Source organism: Sus scrofa, chromosome 10, assembly GCF_054392235.1.
Source record: "Sus scrofa isolate SSC_HxYL_T2T_F1_AM1 chromosome 10, Sscrofa_HxYL_maternal_Yorkshire_Landrace_v2.0, whole genome shotgun sequence".
NCBI classification, from domain to species: Eukaryota; Metazoa; Chordata; class Mammalia; order Artiodactyla; family Suidae; genus Sus; species Sus scrofa.
Window position 1 is genome coordinate 92,525,399 of NC_139392.1, and position 18,401 is coordinate 92,543,799.

An 18,401-nucleotide genomic window follows, 5' to 3' on the forward strand; every position below is an offset into this window, starting at 1 on the left:
TTGTGACAGTTTCTGCTGTGCAACCAAGTGATTCAGTTGTACGTGTACACACATCCATCCGCGTTCAGATTCTTTTCCCGCAGAGACTACCGTAGCATACGGTAGAGCTCCCCGTTGGCTAACCCTTGCGTATACCTCGGTGTGCGCACCGCATACATCATTTGTACGACTCTGTCCCTCCCTCCCTCCTCTGTGGACACACTTCTCTCTTCCAGGCGTCCACCGAGTACCATGGGCAAAACGATGACGCCATCAAAGGCCCCAAGATCCAGTTTAAGATAAATCCTAAGGAAACCCTTTAATACTTTAAAATTCATGTGGAAGGTGCAGACGCTGCCTGCTGTGGGTGACTCGAGTGCTGTGCTGAAGCCTAAAGCCTTTGGGTCAGACCAGCAAGGCATCCCACCTCCGTGGTGACAGATGCAAGTTTCTCATCTTTAATGAGTGGTTGTGAAGCAAATCGTTGGCTGAAATGAGTCTTCTGTGATTTTACAGTGTCCTCGTGTCTGTAAGTTACCATCACAGTCAGCTTCAGGGAGTTTCTGGTGGTGGCAGGGGAATGGTTGAGATTGCTTTTCAAGATTATTTTGAAAAGTTGCTCTGTTCATTCTTTTAAATAACATTGACCATGTGATGGGATTATTTGGCTCCATTTAGCAATAGGCGGTGCTCCATTGAAATGTTTTCAGGTTGTAGACAAAATAATACAAAAATGAAACACCTTATCAATCTATAAATGGATAATGCGTGAAGTACTACTCTAATACTTTACAAAATTCAGAAGCAAAATCTGTTAAACCTGCTTGAAAACATTTGTGCATTCCTTAAGCAAGATATGAGAGTTTATTTATTTATTTCTCTGCTATCTAGCTGCAAATTTCTTTTCCATTTTCTTTCTTTACTTTTTATTAATGAAGAACCCTTCATCTTCAATTTCAGGTCCATATTTTTATATAGTTCCTAAGAGGAAACTAGTAAATAAAAACTGATGAGGGCAATACCTTTATTTCTCTGATAACCACTGTTGGGAGTGGGGGGGGGCGGGGTGGTGGTCAGCCCCCTTTACGTCACAAAAATGCAGCTCAGAATTTCACATTTTACTGGTACGAGAGACCTTAGTCTCTCATATATTTTTTTTTTTTCCCAGCCTACCATTATGAAACAGAAGACTAGGCTGCGGAAGTTAGGAAGATGGCCTCTGGCCGTCTAAAGCAGTCAGAGCTGGCTGTCCAGAGGAAGAAGATGAGCCAAGGGGTACACAGAAGAAGGGAGCAGCCAGTGAGCTGGGAGAGGAGGGCGAGACAGACAGGTGTAATGGTCCGCAGTGATGACTCATGGACCATATTGAACAGGAAACGTAGATGGGCTTTTAGCGTTTTCACTGGAACAAACCAAAGCACCGCATCACGTTCTCAACCCTAAAAGGATGCCGGCGGTAACACCACATAAGAAGATGTAGCCAGTTTTCCCAGCTACTGCAGTTTTTTTTTTTTTAATTATTATTTTTTTTTACAGCAGATTTAGATTCATAGTAAAATTGAACAGGGAAGGTTCGGAGATTTCCCATTTACCCCTGACCCCACACAAGCCCAGCCTCCCCCATGACCAGTGTAAGGCACCAGAATGGCATGTATCTCTATATACCTACCTCTCTCTGTATATCCGTCTCTGTCTGTACATCAGATGAGCCTACACCGACACATCACCGTCACCCAAAGTCCCTCGTTTACCTTAGGGGTCACGCTGGTGTCGTAGAGTCTGAGGGTTTGGACAAATGTTTAATGACCTCTGTCCACCAGCACAGTGTCGCACAGAGCAGATACACGGCCAAAAACATCCTCTGGGCTCTGCTTCTTCAGTCCTCCCTCCTCAACCCCTGGCAACCACTGATTTTTTTTTTTTTTTTTTTTTACTGTCTCTGTAGCTTTGCCTTTTCCAGAATGTCATAGAGTTGGAAGCATACAGCACAGGGCCTTTTCAGATTGGCTTCTTACTTGGCAATAGGCATTTAAACTTCCCGCATGTCTTTTCATGGATGAGCGCTCATGTGTTTTTATCAGAGAGTGATATTTCATCGTCTGATGGACTATGGTTTATCCATTCACCTACCGAAGGACATTCTGGTTGTTTCCGAGTTTTGGAAATTATGCATAAAGCTGCTATAAGCCTTCATGTGGAGGGTTTTGTATAGGTGTGTTCTTTTTTCTCATTTTGAAGTTCGAAGTATAGTTGATTTCCAAGGTTGTGATAATTTCTGCTGTATAACAGAGTGGTTCACATGCATCCGTTCTCTTTCAGGTTCTTTTCCCGCAGAGATTGTCACAGAGTGTTGGGTAGAGCTCTCTGCTAGACGGTGTTTTTAACTCTTTTGAGTAAATACTGAGAAGCAGTCACTCCCGTTTTAATCAGGGAATGACAGAGGTCCTGGGATATCAGAGGGGAAAAAATGGAAAGAAAGTGAAAACGGAAGCTGAAATGGAGCTCCTGGATTGAGCAGTATGTCCAGAACACTAGCAAGTAGAGGAGAATGGTAATCCAGAGAGCTTCTCACCCATGAAATGAGTATTTTGTGAGCAGGTTAATCTTCCTCTACCTACAGAGGCAGGATCTGGATTAGTCACACCCTTCAAGTGACAGCCTTGCCAAATCGTCCTCAAGATTAACCAAAGAGTGTGTAGCCTTGCAAAGCAAGTTCAAATATTAAAACAAACATCCTTCCAAGATGCACGTCCTTTCCACTGACAACCCTTCTGCGTGATATTTTCACCTAAAGCATTTTGCTCGAGATGGAAATAGACCTTGCATGTGCAGCACTGTTATTTTCATGTCAGGGGACCGATTACAGCGATGGAGACGTTTATAATGTGTCATGCCTCCCAGCCTAAAAGCCACATTTCTGCTAAAATCATGTCGTATTTCCTTCCTCGCGTCCCCAACGATGTCAACAATCCGATCGCGTTCCTTTTTTGTTGTAAAAGAAGAAGAAAACGTCAATATGCACAATCATCCCACTGAAGTCACTTAAAATCCAGGCGCAGATAATAGCCTCTGGCAGCCACCGTAATGCTCAGTATTTTTATGATTCAGAAACATCCACAATCAGGTTAAACAAATAGTATTTTTTATTAAATGTCACTCAGTCCCAGGGCTGCTTAGTCATCTGTGTCCTCCTCAAAGACTCAAAGACAGGAGTTACAATCCAAAGGCAGCTTGAGTTGGAACCGACAGATCCTGTCCGTGTGTCTTACTCTGGATGTAAAAGAACCACCGCAAAAAACAGGTCGGGGGTAGGGAGCCAAGGGCCTGAGGAGAGAGACTGGGAGACTTCGTGTTGTGCATTTAAGGAAAGCAAGTACTTTCCAGAGCTTAAAATTTGTTGGCAAAGAAACTTACAAACCTCGCGTCACTCTTTCATTTAAGAATCCATGCATTTTCTACATCCAGAAGGATACAGGCATCCTTCCTTTTGTTGTGTTTCTCAGACCCTGCATTTCTTACAAATTAAAGGCGTGTGGCAACCCTGCGTCCAGCGACGCTGTCGGCACCATTTCTCCAAGAGCCCCGGCTCCCTTGGTGGCATCATTTCTCACTGGCTCACTATTGTCATTTCGGTTACGGGGATCTGGGATCGCTGCTCTTTCTGATGTCTTGTGATGGTTTGGGGGGCCCTGGACCTCGCCCATCTCAGATGGTGAACCTGATGAGTTGTCGAAGTGACCGCAATTGATTTAGACTATGGCCTATAACTTGATAAAGCAGCTATCCCCTGGCAGTCCTTTTTTTTTTTTTTCTCTCTCTCTCTTTTTAGGGCCACACCCAAGGCATATAGAAGTTCCCAGGTTAAGGGGTCAAACTGGAGCTGCAGCTGCTGGCCTACACCACAGCTACAGCAACACCGGTGACCTACACTGCACTTATGGCAATGCCGGATCCTAATCCACCGAGAGAGGCCCGGATCGAACCTGCGTCCTCACAGACGCTGTGTTGTGTTCTCGACCCACCGAGCCGCAACGGGAACTCCTCTGCTGGCAGTCCTTGAGTGAGCTGGAACGTTTCCAGGCTGGTCATCTACATTTTAAGCTTAGGCGTTGTGTTTCCTCTGAACTCCTCCCTGATCTACAAACCACGCCTCCTCTATCAACCCTCACGCACACATAGCTAGTGATCGATTTGCTTGTCTCCACAACTAGACTGTTCACTCCTGGTTTACTGGGCACCCGGCGATGCCCAATAAATATCCCTTGAACTAGTGAATGGGTAGCATGACATTGATTTAACTGTGTTGTTGTTTTTAACACGAAGGATGCTGATAATACAGTTAAAACCACAGAGGGCTACCCTGTAAATCATGACTCATCTGAACTAGAATCTCCACTCCTAAACACCCGTTGTGTTCCTGCTGATGTTTCCAAAGTAAATAGAGATCAGGCTCCAGGGAACTCCCCATCCCTTGCAAGAACACACATGCATTTGATGTGTGGAGAAGTTTTGCAACATTTGATGGCTGGAGAAAGCAACGTAGGAGTAAAATAAAAATAAAGCTAGAAATTAAGAAGTCGATTAGAAATCACTATTGGAGGTCTGAGCATCTGATATAAAATTATTATGATTTATAATCTCTTCAAGCAAGAGATTTTTTTATGAGCAGCAATAAGTGATATGTGTTTGATGATGAAATTCTAGGAAATAATTCTGTCATACCAGGGCCTGAACTATAGTTCGAAAGTGTTTCGTGGATGCGAATATTAATGTCATCATTTTTGGAATTATGTATTTTTTTAACACTGTCATTCCGTTCCATTTTGACACTTCCATTGTGTTTGGCGATACTGGGCAGTTATAATATGTTCACTGAATTTTGAATCAAAACTATGGTAAGTTACCTAAAATACCTACTAGATTTCCAGTTTAGGAAGGATAAATCATACTAATTTTTATGTCAGATGCTCAGACCTCCAACAGTGATTTCTATTTTTATTTTTATTTTTTTTATTTATTTTTTTTTTATTTATTTTTTTTTTGTCTTTTGTTGTTGTTGCTATTTCTTTGGGCCGCTCCCTCGGCATATGGAGGTTCCCAGGCTAGGGGTTGAATCGGAGCTGTAGCCACCGGCCTACGCCAGAGCCACAGCAACGCGGGATCCGAGCCACGTCTGCAACCTACACCACAGCTCATGGCAACGCCGGATCATTAACCCATGAGCAAGGGCAGGGACCGAACCCGCAACCTCATGGTTCCTAGTCGGATTCGTTAACCACTGCGCCACGACGGGAACTCCAACAGTGATTTCTAATCGACTTCTTAATTTCTAGCTTTATTTTTATTTTACCCCTACGTTGCTTTCTCTAGCCATCAAATGTTTCAAAATCATCTTAAGGTGTCATAAGCAGAATTGCGCTCGTGGTGAAAACCTACACTCCTTAACATCCTTCAAAAAGAACACAAATTGCTAGCAATATCCAGTGGAGGATATTTTTATTTATATTTACACGGTTCAGATGGCTGCACATGTAGTGGGAACTTTTGGATTAATATAAATGGTTGTGTCATAGTTCCCCCAAGTCATAGACACCAGGGGGGATGTAAAAAGTGGTCCGTGGTTGCAGACTGGTGAGCAGTGGTGAGGTTTTCTCCCTAGTATCTAGTTTTGTGTCTTTTTTTTTTTTTTTAAAGTTTGGCCTGGCATTCTTAGCAGGCATCAGTATCTGTACATTAGAATTTCTGTATTTGAAGCCTATGCAGTACCAATGTCAAATTGGTTATAAGGGGTCTAAATTTGGAAAGTTCTTCACAAATTTTAAATGATGGTTGAGTGGTTCCAGATTCCGATTCTGGCTGATGAGGGCAGGACTGACTCTCTCCCTCTCAGGGCTCAGGGAGGAGGTGAGACACCTGCTGTCTTTCACCCCCACCCCCCACCCCCCGAGTCACCACCATCGTCTGTCCACCCACAGCCCTGCTTCCAGAACAGCTGCCTGGGTCCGTTATTTTGACTAAGACATATCAAATTGGAATGTTTGAAAATGGACGGAATATATTCATCATGCCGTGTCTCAAATGGTCATGATTCCACCACTGAAGAAATTTCAGGAACCAACCTTGGGTGAAACAAAATACCGTGAAATGTGCGTGTGTGATGAGATTTGTGTTTGGCTCTTCCAGTTTCCAACGTTCTCCTCTCTTTCAAGCCAACCTTCGCCTCTGCCGTGCTGCATTTAAAACCTGTTGGCCATTTCCTTGATCGTCTTTCTGTCAAGAGATGGAATCTAACTCCCTTCCTCTGGAACATGGTCTGGGCTTAGGGATGAACAGAATGAGGTCGAGATGCTGCTGCGTGACGTCCTTCTTCCTTTTTATTCAGGGCCGCACCGCCGCATATGGAAGTTCCCAGGCTAGGAGTCCAATTGGAGTTGCAGCGGCCGGCCTACACCACAGCCACAGAATCTGAGCCGCGTCTGCAAGCCACACCACAGCTCACAGCAACGCTGGATCCTTAACCCACTGGGCGAGGTCAGGGACTGAACCGGCATCCTCATGGACACAAGTCAGGTTTGCTACTGCTGAGCCGCAAAGGGGACTCCGATGTTGCATGATTTCTGAGGTCAGCTCCTGGAAGGCAGTTGCCTCTGTTTTGTCTCCTTCTCTGTCTCTGTGTCTTCCTGTCTCCCAGGATGCTGGCCACGATTCACTAAGAAAGCCCCAGCTTACGTAGAGTGGACTAGGGTAATAGCAATACTATGCCATTTGTCCTGGCGATAGAGTATAAGTGGGGTGTGCGTGTTTCCTTTCTGGGTAAAACACTGAAAAATTTTTCTCCAGAGGATGCAGCTGGGGTTTCCCCAAAGGGTGGTGTCTCTACCTGTCTGGGTTCCTGAAACACAACTACAGCCAACACACACATGCAAGGCCTTGGCACTTTGATTCCTATTAGACTTTCAAAGGAACGGCGTGAAAATAAGAAATGCAGTCAGAATTAAAAGTCTAGTGTTTTCTTCCTGCCCGCGTCACCTGGCAACACCCTTCTTATTCTCTGAGACAACAACCTTGCATGTTTGCTGGAAAAAATGCCCTGGCCCTGAAAACCATCAAGCAAATCGATTTTTCTTTTTATATCTTATTTTCATTTCTACGTGTATAGAGAAGATAAATTACATGTTAGACAGATTTTTCCATCTTTTTGGTACATCTAAGTTTAGGATAAAATATTGAAGAATTGGCATGGCTTTCCATTGCCAGGAGTGGAATGCATTAACATTTAAAACTCACTAATTCTATTGTTTAAATTGTTCTCCTTCTACCTCTGACACTTGGGCAAGTGGGCAGCAAACCGAAAACCGGGAGGAATCCGCGCTCTTTGTGTTTAGGGTGGAAGGCAGAGAGGGCAGAGCGGATGTGGCCTTTTCCGCTCCAACGTCTTCCATTTTCTTTGCTCTTCCCTGTCTGTCTTTGTGAAGAGACGGGTTCTTCTAAATTTCCCCTCGCCCGAGCTTGCGTGTCACACGTGACAACATGCAGAGACTGTCCATTGGTGCTCAACTGCATTCCTGCCAGGAAAATCTAGACAAGCTTCACGTGGTTTCTCATTTCTATGGGGCTCACTTTTTAGCTCCAGTAAGACTGATGACAAAAAAACTATTTTTGGTGCCTCTATGAAAGAGACACGCTGCAGCCTGTTATTTTCTGAGCTCCTGCTGTTTGGAGAGGAAAGGGCCCACACAGCCCCTTTTGAGCAAATAGCACTACCTTTGCTTCCCTGGGTGGCCTGTCCCTTGTCTCCCCACTGGCTGAAGTGCATCTCACATCAAGGTGAACTAGCCCTGCGGGTTCTCGAGCTCCTTTTGTGATGCCCCAGACTCTGCATCCCTAAAACTTTCTAAAAAAAAATCTGCACGTGTTGATCGCGGATGTCGTTTTAATACCTCCCTGGGGGAGGTTCTTTGGAACTGCTCTTGCCTCCATCCTGCTCAGTCCCTGCTCCCGCAAACACAGCAGCTCCTTCCACCTTCACAGTAAGGTTTGGCCACGTGGAGAAAAACGCCTAAGGGTCTCGTAATTGGTCCTTGGGTTTTCTGTAACTCAACAGCAGTGCCTTTGATAACAAGAGTGGACTCATCTTGTCAGCTATTCATGAGGAATATTCAAGAAAGAGAACGCACAGGCATAGGAACCAGGCAGAAAACAAAACAAAACAAAAACCCGATGAGCACAGCCAAGGAGAACAGAGTAAACTTTATGAAATCTCAAGCACGAGTCCACAGGATGCATATGAGAGGAACAATGGGGATATAATTAGAATCCTTTGGGGAATAATTTATGTCAATTCGGAGAACAGAAATTAAAATAACTTCAAGGCTTTAAGCTTAACTGACTAATAGAATGTAGTGCCTTCAAATTAAGGGAAAAAAGGCGAATGGGAAGAGATTTAGAAAACTGGGATATGTTTTGGAGGAGGGAAGAGAAAATGGGCAACGGGCATAATTCCAGGGTGGAAAATATTTAACGTGTACCGGAGAAAAGGGTGACCGTAGCGGCTATTTGTGTGTGTGTTTCTACGGGAGACTGGTTTAAGAAGAGACATAAAAGTTAGAGAAGATGGATCAAAAAATTGCAAAAGCGTGTCTGTTCGAGCCCAGCCACGGCTTAGGAAGCCTTGGTAAGTAGTGAGCATGTGTGGTGCTCAGTTGGTAATTCAGGGTCCCTAAAGCTGCGGGGAGAATTCTTGTTAGGGTGGGAAGCATCTATCATTCTTAACTCCTTCCAGACTCTCCTCCCTGCCACCTGACACCCACATTCACTCTATGACTATGTCCTGTGAATTCTGCACGGTGGGATATTAAGCTAATATTTCGTATGTGCTGCACACAAAGCGAGGTGCTTGGATGATCTTGGTGAAAAGCAGCGAGGTCTCCAGTTCGTATGGGACTTAGCCTCCAGCGGTAGAAAGAGGGACTTTCTGGTCCCTGTGAGATGTTAGGTTCCCGTCAGCCCTCAGGGTCTTTACCTGGGCAGTATGTTGTTTATTTGTTCCTCCTAAAATTAATTTTCAGATTAACTTAGTGATTATGAAGCTAATGTACTTACCTGCTCTATCCAACACTTTGAAAGCAGGATTGTCTGTTATTTACTCTTGACTATCCAAAGCTTAACTAAGTTTGCCATATGGCCGATTCTCCTTTCTAATTCTAAGCTGATGTTTATCAGTAAATTCTCAAAGTTGAATGTGATGTGGGTGGGTTTATGTGGAGTTCTTCCTATTTAAATTTCACTTATTTGCATCAGCTAAATCATTTATCTCACTTTAACGAAGACTCCTATTGCCAACGTTGTTAGGGTCCGTGGTGGGCTCTCTTAGAAGCGGGGTTGCACCTCCTGCACCTGTGGCCTGTTTGTTATCCTGGGCAGCATTTCCTTGATGCCATTTAGCCACTGGTGTTACCCAAACACTGGTCTGGCCAGGCGATCTCATTCTCCACTTGAGTGGAATCAAACAGATGACTTGTCGTTGGACAAAATAACGGGGCCTATTTTGAGTGCTAGAGTCTGCCAAGCATACATTTTTGTGGCTTTTAAAAATAATATTAAGCCAAACTAGATCTCAGAAATGTAAAAGGTACTAACAGCAAAGCACACGAACCTTAAAGAAATTTGAGTTTCGCTGCATTACCAATTCTGCTGTCCTAACCCTTTCAGCAACAATTGGTAGCAATGTCTAGAAATAGGCGCTACAAAAAATGAAAGCAAATTCATTTCTGTCATGTGGTGAACTTACAATCCAAAGTTCCTATCTGTAATTTCCTGTGCTGTTCGTACATTGATCTCAACAGGATTATTGTCTGTGAAATGATAACAAGATATGAAAGAGAATTTCCCACCGAGACAAAGAAATCTCATTGAATAACTGAAAGGTGATACCTACCCTGAAGTTTATTGTAAATATATGTGCCTGTTGGATTTTTTTTCTCCCTTTTTCTGTAAGCCCTGCTTTTCATGGGGCCATATATCTGAAGCCCTGAAGCCTTCAGTCTTACCAGCACAGGTTCAAGTGCATTAGATGCTCAGAACCTACCAGAGTGTGTGTACACAGCAGGAACTTAATAAATAGGTATACACACATCCCTTTCTATATTTATACAGACACAGAATTTGTTCCTTTTGGGTCCCAATGGAGGGAATTCAATTCTTTAAGTATATAAACTGGTTTCCTCAGAAGAATCTGTGTTTGCTCTTAAAAGTATTCTGGCTTTAGTAGCTATATTTATGTCTATTTTTTAAAAATAAAATACTTTAGTTTTTTTTTTTTTTTAGGGCAGTTTTAGGTTCAACGTAAAAATTGAGAGGAAGGTATAGAGATTTCTTTCTTACCCCTCCCTCACCACAGGCACAGCCTCAACTCTTAGCAGCACCACCCACCTGACTGAGACCTTTGTTCCAACTGATGAACTTACCCTGACACATAGTCATCACCCAAAGTCTGCAACTTACCTGAGGGTTCACTCTCGGGGGCCATAACATTCTATGAACTTGAACAAGTCAATAAAGGCGTATAATAACCATCATGGTATTTTATTTTATTTTAATTTTAATTTTTGGCTGCCCTGAGGCATATGGGGTTTGCCAGGCCAGGGATCAGATCCTGAGCCACAGCTGCAACCTATGCTGCTCCTGTGGCAACGCCAGATCCTTCACCCACCGTACCAGGCCGGGTATTAAACCTATGTCCCAGGGCTCCAGAGATGCTTCCAATCCTGTTGTACCATAGCAGGAACTCCCAGTATGTTTTTTGTTTTTGTTTTTTTTTGCTTTTTAGGGCCATACCTGAAGCAGATGGAAGTTCCTGGGCTAGGGGTCAAATCAGAGCTGAGCTGCCAGCCGACACCACAGCTCCGAGCAACACTGGATCCTCAACCCAGAGATCGAGGTCAGGGGTCAAACCCACATCCTCATGGATGCTAGTTGAGCCACAGTGGGAACTGCCCATCACTGCATTTTAAAGAGTGCTTTCATTGTCCTCAAAATCCTCTGTGCTCTGCCTGTTCTCTCCCCCCTCCCCCAGCCTGTTCCCTCTCCCCTCCCCCAGCTGTGGGCAACCGCTAATCTTTTAATTGTCTCCATAATTTTGCCTTTTCCAGAATGCCATAGAGTTGGAGTCATACAGTCTGCAGCTTTTTCTGGTTGGCTTCTTTCACTTAATAACATGCATTTGCGTTTCTTTCCTCCATGTCCTTTCATGACTCGATGGCTCGTTTCTTCTCAACCCTGAATAACAGTCCACCGTTCACAGGCCCACAGTCACCTAGTGAAGGTGACAGTTTACCCAGGTCCATGACCTAGGGAAGGACGTCGTGGATGCTTCTAAGTTTTGGAAAAGATGATAAGGTTGCTATTAATGTTCATGTGCAGGCTTTGTGTGTGTGCACATCAGTGTTCAACTCCCTTGGGCCGACCCGTTTTAGAGCTGTTCTAGTTCCCTTCCTTTTTGAGGTCAGTTTTGACTTTTTCTCACTTATTCAAGGTACACCAAGTACTTCCAAAGCATTCTGTTTTTCCTTGTTAGCCAAGATTCCTCGTGTCTCCTGCCAGCAGAGACCTCTACTAGGACAGGCCCTACAGTTGGGCCAGAGCCGACCAGCATGATTTACAGAGTTCTGGAAACAAATTCATTCTGGTTGTGCAATTCCACACTCAGCGCTCTGCTTGCACCAGGCTGTATCAGCCTGGGAGGCTGACAGTAATGCATGGGAAGAAGCCTGTTCTTATCAGAGCATAAGGTATCAACTCTGCACTCCCTTTGTACCTGGTACGATTATCGTGCTGTATGACCCGTGCATGGATGACTTACAGCTGGCCCCCGGCACACTCATGCTGCACGCTGACATGAAGAACTAATGGTTTCAGATCTGACATTTATTTCACATCACATATGGACCGGGAGGGGGAAAGTCCATCTTCCAGAAGATGCATTATGTTGTTGACTCAGACGTTGCCATTTTGCATATCTGTGTAATCCCTGGTGGTGATTGTGGGGTCTGGAAGCTTGAACTTCGGTTCTAGGTAAACCCTGGTGATTTTCTCATCAGTCCACGCTGACTTGGCTGACTCCTCCATCCTTTAGATGCTAAGCCTTGATTGGTCACCCAAGTGTTCACCCTACATGGTCTTAGGGCAGTCTGGGCCAATTTGTAACCTACCAATGCAGTGGTTGGGAGTTCGCATACTTGATGTTTATAGTTTTTCTCTAATTTTAAGTAACCTTTTCATAGTTTTCTGGTACAAAAAATTTCTTAGGTGTGCTCCTGTCGTGCTCTGCTTGTTGGAAAGAACTCTTTCAAATAATTCACATGTTTAGATACAGAAAAGGTGTTCTTGCCGTGTTTGTTCACTGTTGATGTATTTGTTTACTTTTGTTTTTCCACGGAATTGGTTTCCAGAATTTCTAAAGAGAACCTTTTACCTGGCTTTTGATCTTTAATATTCAAGCTGAGATAGTTATTGTTTAAATTGATACCCCGCCCCAAATCGGTTGTGTTAACTTGCTGGGCTGTTGTAGAAATTGAATGAAACAAAGTCTATGATTTCCACACATAGAAGCAATTTTGGGCTGGCAGAGTCCAAATCTTTTCACTGTGTGGACACAAAATCGAGGTCCAGATAGCGATTAAATTACCGGGGTTGTGTAGCTAATGAAAAGCCCTGTGAAGAATATAACATATTTTCTAAATGCAATGTGTGAAATAAGCACATAAAAATGCTCCAGGAACTGTAACATAATATAAAAAGGAGGATAATTTCTTATTACCATTTCCTGGAACCCTTTCCTTTGTTCCCAATATGATGCACAGGGTGACTGAAGACCAGAAGTAAAATACATGATATTCTTTGTTTGAAGGTAAGATACACAAACTGTGAATCCACTCTGACAGAGTTACACAAACGGAAAGAAAACCTTTCAGAACGTTGTTTATATCTGCCATCACTCACTCATTTTTTTTTTCTTCTCTATAAAATAATGGCATCTTTTGAAGTCAAACTAGTGATAAAGAAAAGGAACCTCTGGGTACATGTGAGAGTGTTTCCATGTGTTTTTATCTTCATTCCCTCTGGAAGGAAAATAGGAAATAGATAGATTGCCCTAATGTGTTTGACCTTATTAAGAGGTGTTTTGCATGTCTATTGAGGAGTCTGAAAAGAATTAGAGATCGATGCTTAGAAAACTAAGGATATTCATTGATAGTTTGCATCTTCCCTTCAGCAGATATTGATCAAGCTTCTGCATGAGGCACTGTTCTAGGTGCTGGAGATGCAGCAGTGACCAAAAGCCAAAGGTGGCGTTGGGGGCAAGGATAGAGCTGCTGCTTGAGGAACAGGAAGGAGGCCGGAGGCTGCAGCAGAAGGATCGGGGGAAAGGGTGTCGGGGTGAGGCTGAAAGGAGCAGGAGAAGGTGTGACTCAGCCTTCAGCTGTTGAAGGGCTTGGCTTTTCTGCTAATGGAGAAGGGAGACCTTTTCAAGGCTCTGAGCAGAGACATATGCCTAGGGTCACACTAGCTGCCATTCTGAGAAGAGAATCTAGGGGACAGGGACAGAGGCCGTGCGACTGGTGAGGCAGTTGTTTGTGAAGCACAGGCATGGACAGTGTGTCTTGGGTACAAGTGGGAGCACAGGGTGAGGTGAGCTGAGCCTGGCTCCAATGGGGCGTGTTTATTTGTTTATTTATTTATTTATTTATTTTGAATTTGCTTATAATATTGATGGAATGACCTAGTAAGAAGAAAAGGGGAGAAAAGGAAGGATTTTTTTTTTTTTTTTTTGAGAAAATCACTGCACCTAATCAGTTTTCTAATGGGCTTCCCTACTTCCTTGGGCTTAGAAGCAATAGCCCCCACGGCAGCAGGCAGCGGCTCACTTATAGGATCTCATCCTACGCCCAGGTACTTAGAAACGTGGCTGCAGGTTAGAGATGCCTTAGTATTTAGGGCAGGCTCCCCCTTCCAGGAGCTGTCCCCCAGTGCTGCAGATGACAACAGGCAATGGAGGAGGTGAACTTCCCTTGTAGGAACTGCCTCCAGTGATGGGCTTTGGGGTTTGCTTTTGCAGTTGAGGGTCACATGACCAGAGTGTTTACTCATATGAATAACTAACTTGTATGAAATTGCTTCTATTAAAATATAAAAATATGTGTACCCCCAACATTAAAATTTAAAACAATTTCTGTTCTTTTCCTAAGCTTCATTCATCATTTGGGTCAAGACATGTTTGGGATGGGCTGGGAGGTGAAAGGAAGAAGGAGAATAACAGGTTTCACAATAAACCACAACTGTAACCCTAAACGAAGGGCATTATAGGCGACCACTTTTTTTAAAGTTGGCGTAATTATACAAAAAACATTCTGCTCTTTTTTTTTTTAGGGCCCCGCCCACCGCATATGGAAGTTCCCAAGCTAGGGGTCGAATCGGAGCTGTAGCTGCCAGCCTACCCCACAGCCACAGCAGCGCAGGATCCGAGCCACATCTGTGACCTACACCACAGCTCATGGCCATGCCAGATCCTCAGCCCACTGAGCAAGGCCAGGGATCGAACCTGCTTCCTCATGGATACTGGTTGGGTTTGTTAACCACTGAGCCACGATGGAACTCCCACAAAGCACATTCTTAATGTCTAGGTTTCTGGAACATTCCTGGATTCCACTATGGGGCAAGTGAAATCTTAAGTTTTATTTACTTACAAACTACCTTCTTTTCTGCAATTTTCCTTATAGTGCAGTTTACTGCCATTAGACAGTTTTTACTGAGACTATCTGAAGCTACTGGAAAGTAAAATGTGGCTGTGTGTTTAAATAATGAAGACAAAGTAGATTTTCCCCTTTCTGTTTATTTACATTTCCACTATAAAGTTAAACAGAGTAACAGATTTTATGCAAAATGTTTGCCAGAGACAGTTACCTTAGGTAATTTGTAATTATTTGAAATCTCCAGAAAACATGCTCTCTATGACTTAGGAGTAGTTTGTTTGTTTGTTTAAAGCACAGGCTTGGGAAATTCTAAAAGAGACATGAACAGGAATTAAAAATTTAGCTAATCAGATATATTAAGAATTTGGTTGTTAATCTAGGAGAGCTCTTGAATTGTGACAGTCAATCTTTGTGTTACTTTTCACGTGAAATGATGCTACTGTAACCACAGCTTTCAACACCTTCACCAGGCAGTCAGCATGAAAGTAGAACTACCCGCATATGCGAAACCCTCCTGAGGTGACAGTGTACCTGGAAAACACAGATGTAGACTGAGAAGGGCCATACTTCATGTCACCACCCTGGGGAGCAAGGAAAGTAACTCTCACTGCCCGGCTAGAGTGCCTGTTGCGAAAGAGAACTCCAAGAATTTCTTATGATTTTCTAACATTACAGACACCCCAATTTCTTCTTCTTAATTTATCGATTCCATGTTATGGCTGCACTCGTGTCCTAGGTCGGGGATCAATCCCGAGCCTCTGCAGCGGCTAGAGCTGCTGCCCTTGGATTCCAGATAACCCACTGCTCCAGGGCAGGAACTCCTGTTGTTTCTTCTTTAAAAGAAACATTTCCTGCACTTAGAGGGGAGATGCGATTCATGTGCTAGCTGGCTTGTGACAGTTAAATGCAGAGAAGATGAGGTTTCTAGATAACTGGGCCTCAGATCTGGGAGAAAGAGCATAGGAGGAAATTACCTGATTTAGCAAAAATGAAAGCAAAAGGAAAAAAATGACTGTATAACTTGGAGTCAGTTAAAGGCTGTTCAATGACCCATAACCTTAACTTCATCCTTCCCTTACAGTAATAAAAATTAGTAAAAGCCAAGGTCTGGAATAAGCACTATGAAGAATTATAATATCATCTGATGATGGATAGATAGATAGATACATAGATAGATACATCAATAGAATTAATTTGCTAAGTACTGTAAGACAGAAAAGATTAGCACACTAAAAATTAGCAAAAGTATCTAAAATATTTTTGATAGTCCTCTGTTGATCAATTAATCAAATTAACCCAACACTGAAGGATTGAGAGACTGCAATTGTGATTCAGAATGCTGGCCCAGACTTCAGGGCACGTCATGTGGTACAGGCCCTTAAAAAAGAAAGAAACTCTGTTAGCATAGAAAGACTCATAGAGGAAATAAATGGGTGATGCCTCAGTCATGGAGCCAAGAACCTGGAAGATGGGTTGGTGTCCTCTCTGACCAGATGGCATGTGAGCGACTCTGAAGGGTAGAGAACAATGCAGGCAGTAGGGATGCCCGTGCAAAGGCCTGGAAGAGGAGTCAGGATGGCTGGGGTTTGAGGAGCTACTGGCAGAGTGGATGGAGGTGAGGCTGAGATGGAAATTAGGGAAGTTCTTCCAAGACTCTCTTGGATTCCTGATGTGGAGTTTGCAGTTCATCCTATGTTAATTGGAAGACATTGATTGGAAGACCTTGGCCAGCTGCGCTGAGTCAGGGGGAGGAGTTAGAAGACAGTTGCAGGCTCTCAGTTAAGGAGTCTTAATGACATCCACTAGGATTCCAGCAGTGAAGATGGGAGAAAGGTCTTGACTGTGGAAATATTTTGAAGCTAAATCCAACAACTCAGTGTGATATGCAGGATTTAATGAATACCCATGACATTCACTAAGATTCTGAAAGATGCATTGGATCTTGGAGACCTTGAGAGCAGAGTGATGGGGAGGGAAGGAGAGCCCAGGGCAAGGCCACCTCCAGAAGGGGCTGGGAAGGAGATTCTGTGCCCCCAAACCTGCTGAAAAGATGACACAGAGACTGACATGCAGCCCTGTAGGAATGAAGCAGGGTGATACCACCATCAAGCTGTCCACCTGCTTCCATTCTCCTCTGATGGTGGCTCTGGGCTGATTTTAAGCCCTCCCTGGACCCCACTCCCTATTTCCAACAAATGACCACTCCTAAGCAAACAAAGTTTCCTGGGAGCTTCCTGCTTGCAGTGAGCTTGAAAATGGGCTGTTAGAAACAATGTGAAGCCTTGGAACAGATCCCAAGTCAGAGGTCAGAAGACCAGTTGTCTTAATGACTGTTGGAAGAATAACCTTACTGGCCAGTAAGTATTACAGCTAAAGTTAAAATCACCAAATGCCAGGCCTGGTGTTAGGTTCACATTTGCACATTTATCCAACTAAAAATCACGGGAACTTTATATTTTATTGTAATTGTCTACATTTTTTAGTGGGAAAACTGAGACTCAGAGAGGTTCCAAGAAGAAACATCAGGATCTCAACTAGGTCTGCTGGTTTCATCAAAATCATCTATGACCCAATACGGAAATTTCAAGAATTTGCTCCATTTGATAAGGAATCTGCAAAAGTCCTTAACAATCTGTCTTTGCTGCCATGACCACACTTAGCACCCAGCTCCATCCTCTGAATCAGCCATGTGGTAGAAAGGGACCTGGATCCAGTGTTAGTTTTCAAAACCACACACGTATCCACTATCTCCTTCCATCCATCTTTTTCAAAGCCCTGAGTGTGGTACTCTTGTTCCGTAAATTATCATCATGCAGACCAAAATTGCATTCAGCAGGAGCTTGGCTTTGATTACAGATGTGCTGACTCAATCTCAAACTCAACTGCTTCCCTTGAAAAGAAAGAGTATCACACTTCAACGGAAGTGCAGTTGCAGCCATTGCTTCATCTTGTGCAAAGTGAACGTGGAGTAATGTCCAGTTGGATTAAGAAAAGGGAGGATTCTCTTTAATTTTTTAGGCGAGTGACTTATGGTCCTGCTCTATATTAAAGTTTCTAGAATGTATTTTCTTATTTATCAGTGCTTTAGAGTCACTATTTTTTCCTCCTGTAGTTACTAAGGCTTTGGGAAATCTTCCACTAAATGCAGTTGTTTACACTGCATGCTAAACTTGAATAAAAATCAATTTTGCAATCTCAAAACACATGTTCTATGACTTGTACAAGAGGAGGTTTTTGTAGTAATGTTTCCCCATCAAGAGGGGTGGGAAGAGAGAGGGGAACAGAGAGAGGAAGAAAGAGAGAGAGAACAAATCAAGACCCATTCTTCAGTTTACCATTTGATGGGCACAGTCTCAACTATTTCCAACAGCAGAAACTAATGCCTAGATGATTTTGCTGTGCAAATAAGAGGAGCTAAGAAAGGAATAAGAAGGTACCTCTAAACTTATTTGGAGTGTTCTATTGTTATGTTCACTACTGTATTGTATCATCCCCAAGACTAGTGTCAAAGTAGTTGAGCAGGGTGACCATTGGACTGAGGAGGCTCTACGGCCACACCAAAACTGAAGCCAGAGTCAACCCACAAGAATCTTAGAAAGCAAAACCTAAGCACTTCCGTTACTGTGTCCAAGCTTGGACTGCTCACTGCATGACAAGCCAATAAATTGAGAGATG

At 43.5% G+C, this 18,401-nt stretch overlaps 1 long non-coding RNA gene across 1 annotated transcript in view; it reads left to right on the forward strand.

Moving 5' to 3' along the window:
- Nucleotides 1-8,512: 8,512 nt before the first annotated feature.
- LOC110255726 (uncharacterized) overlaps nucleotides 8,513-18,401 on the forward strand; it is a 35,474-nt gene continuing 25,585 nt past the window's right edge. Inside the window, exon 1 of the long non-coding RNA XR_002336437.2 lies at nucleotides 8,513-8,653. This is a non-coding gene — a long non-coding RNA (uncharacterized LOC110255726). The remainder of the gene's footprint in view (nucleotides 8,654-18,401) is intronic.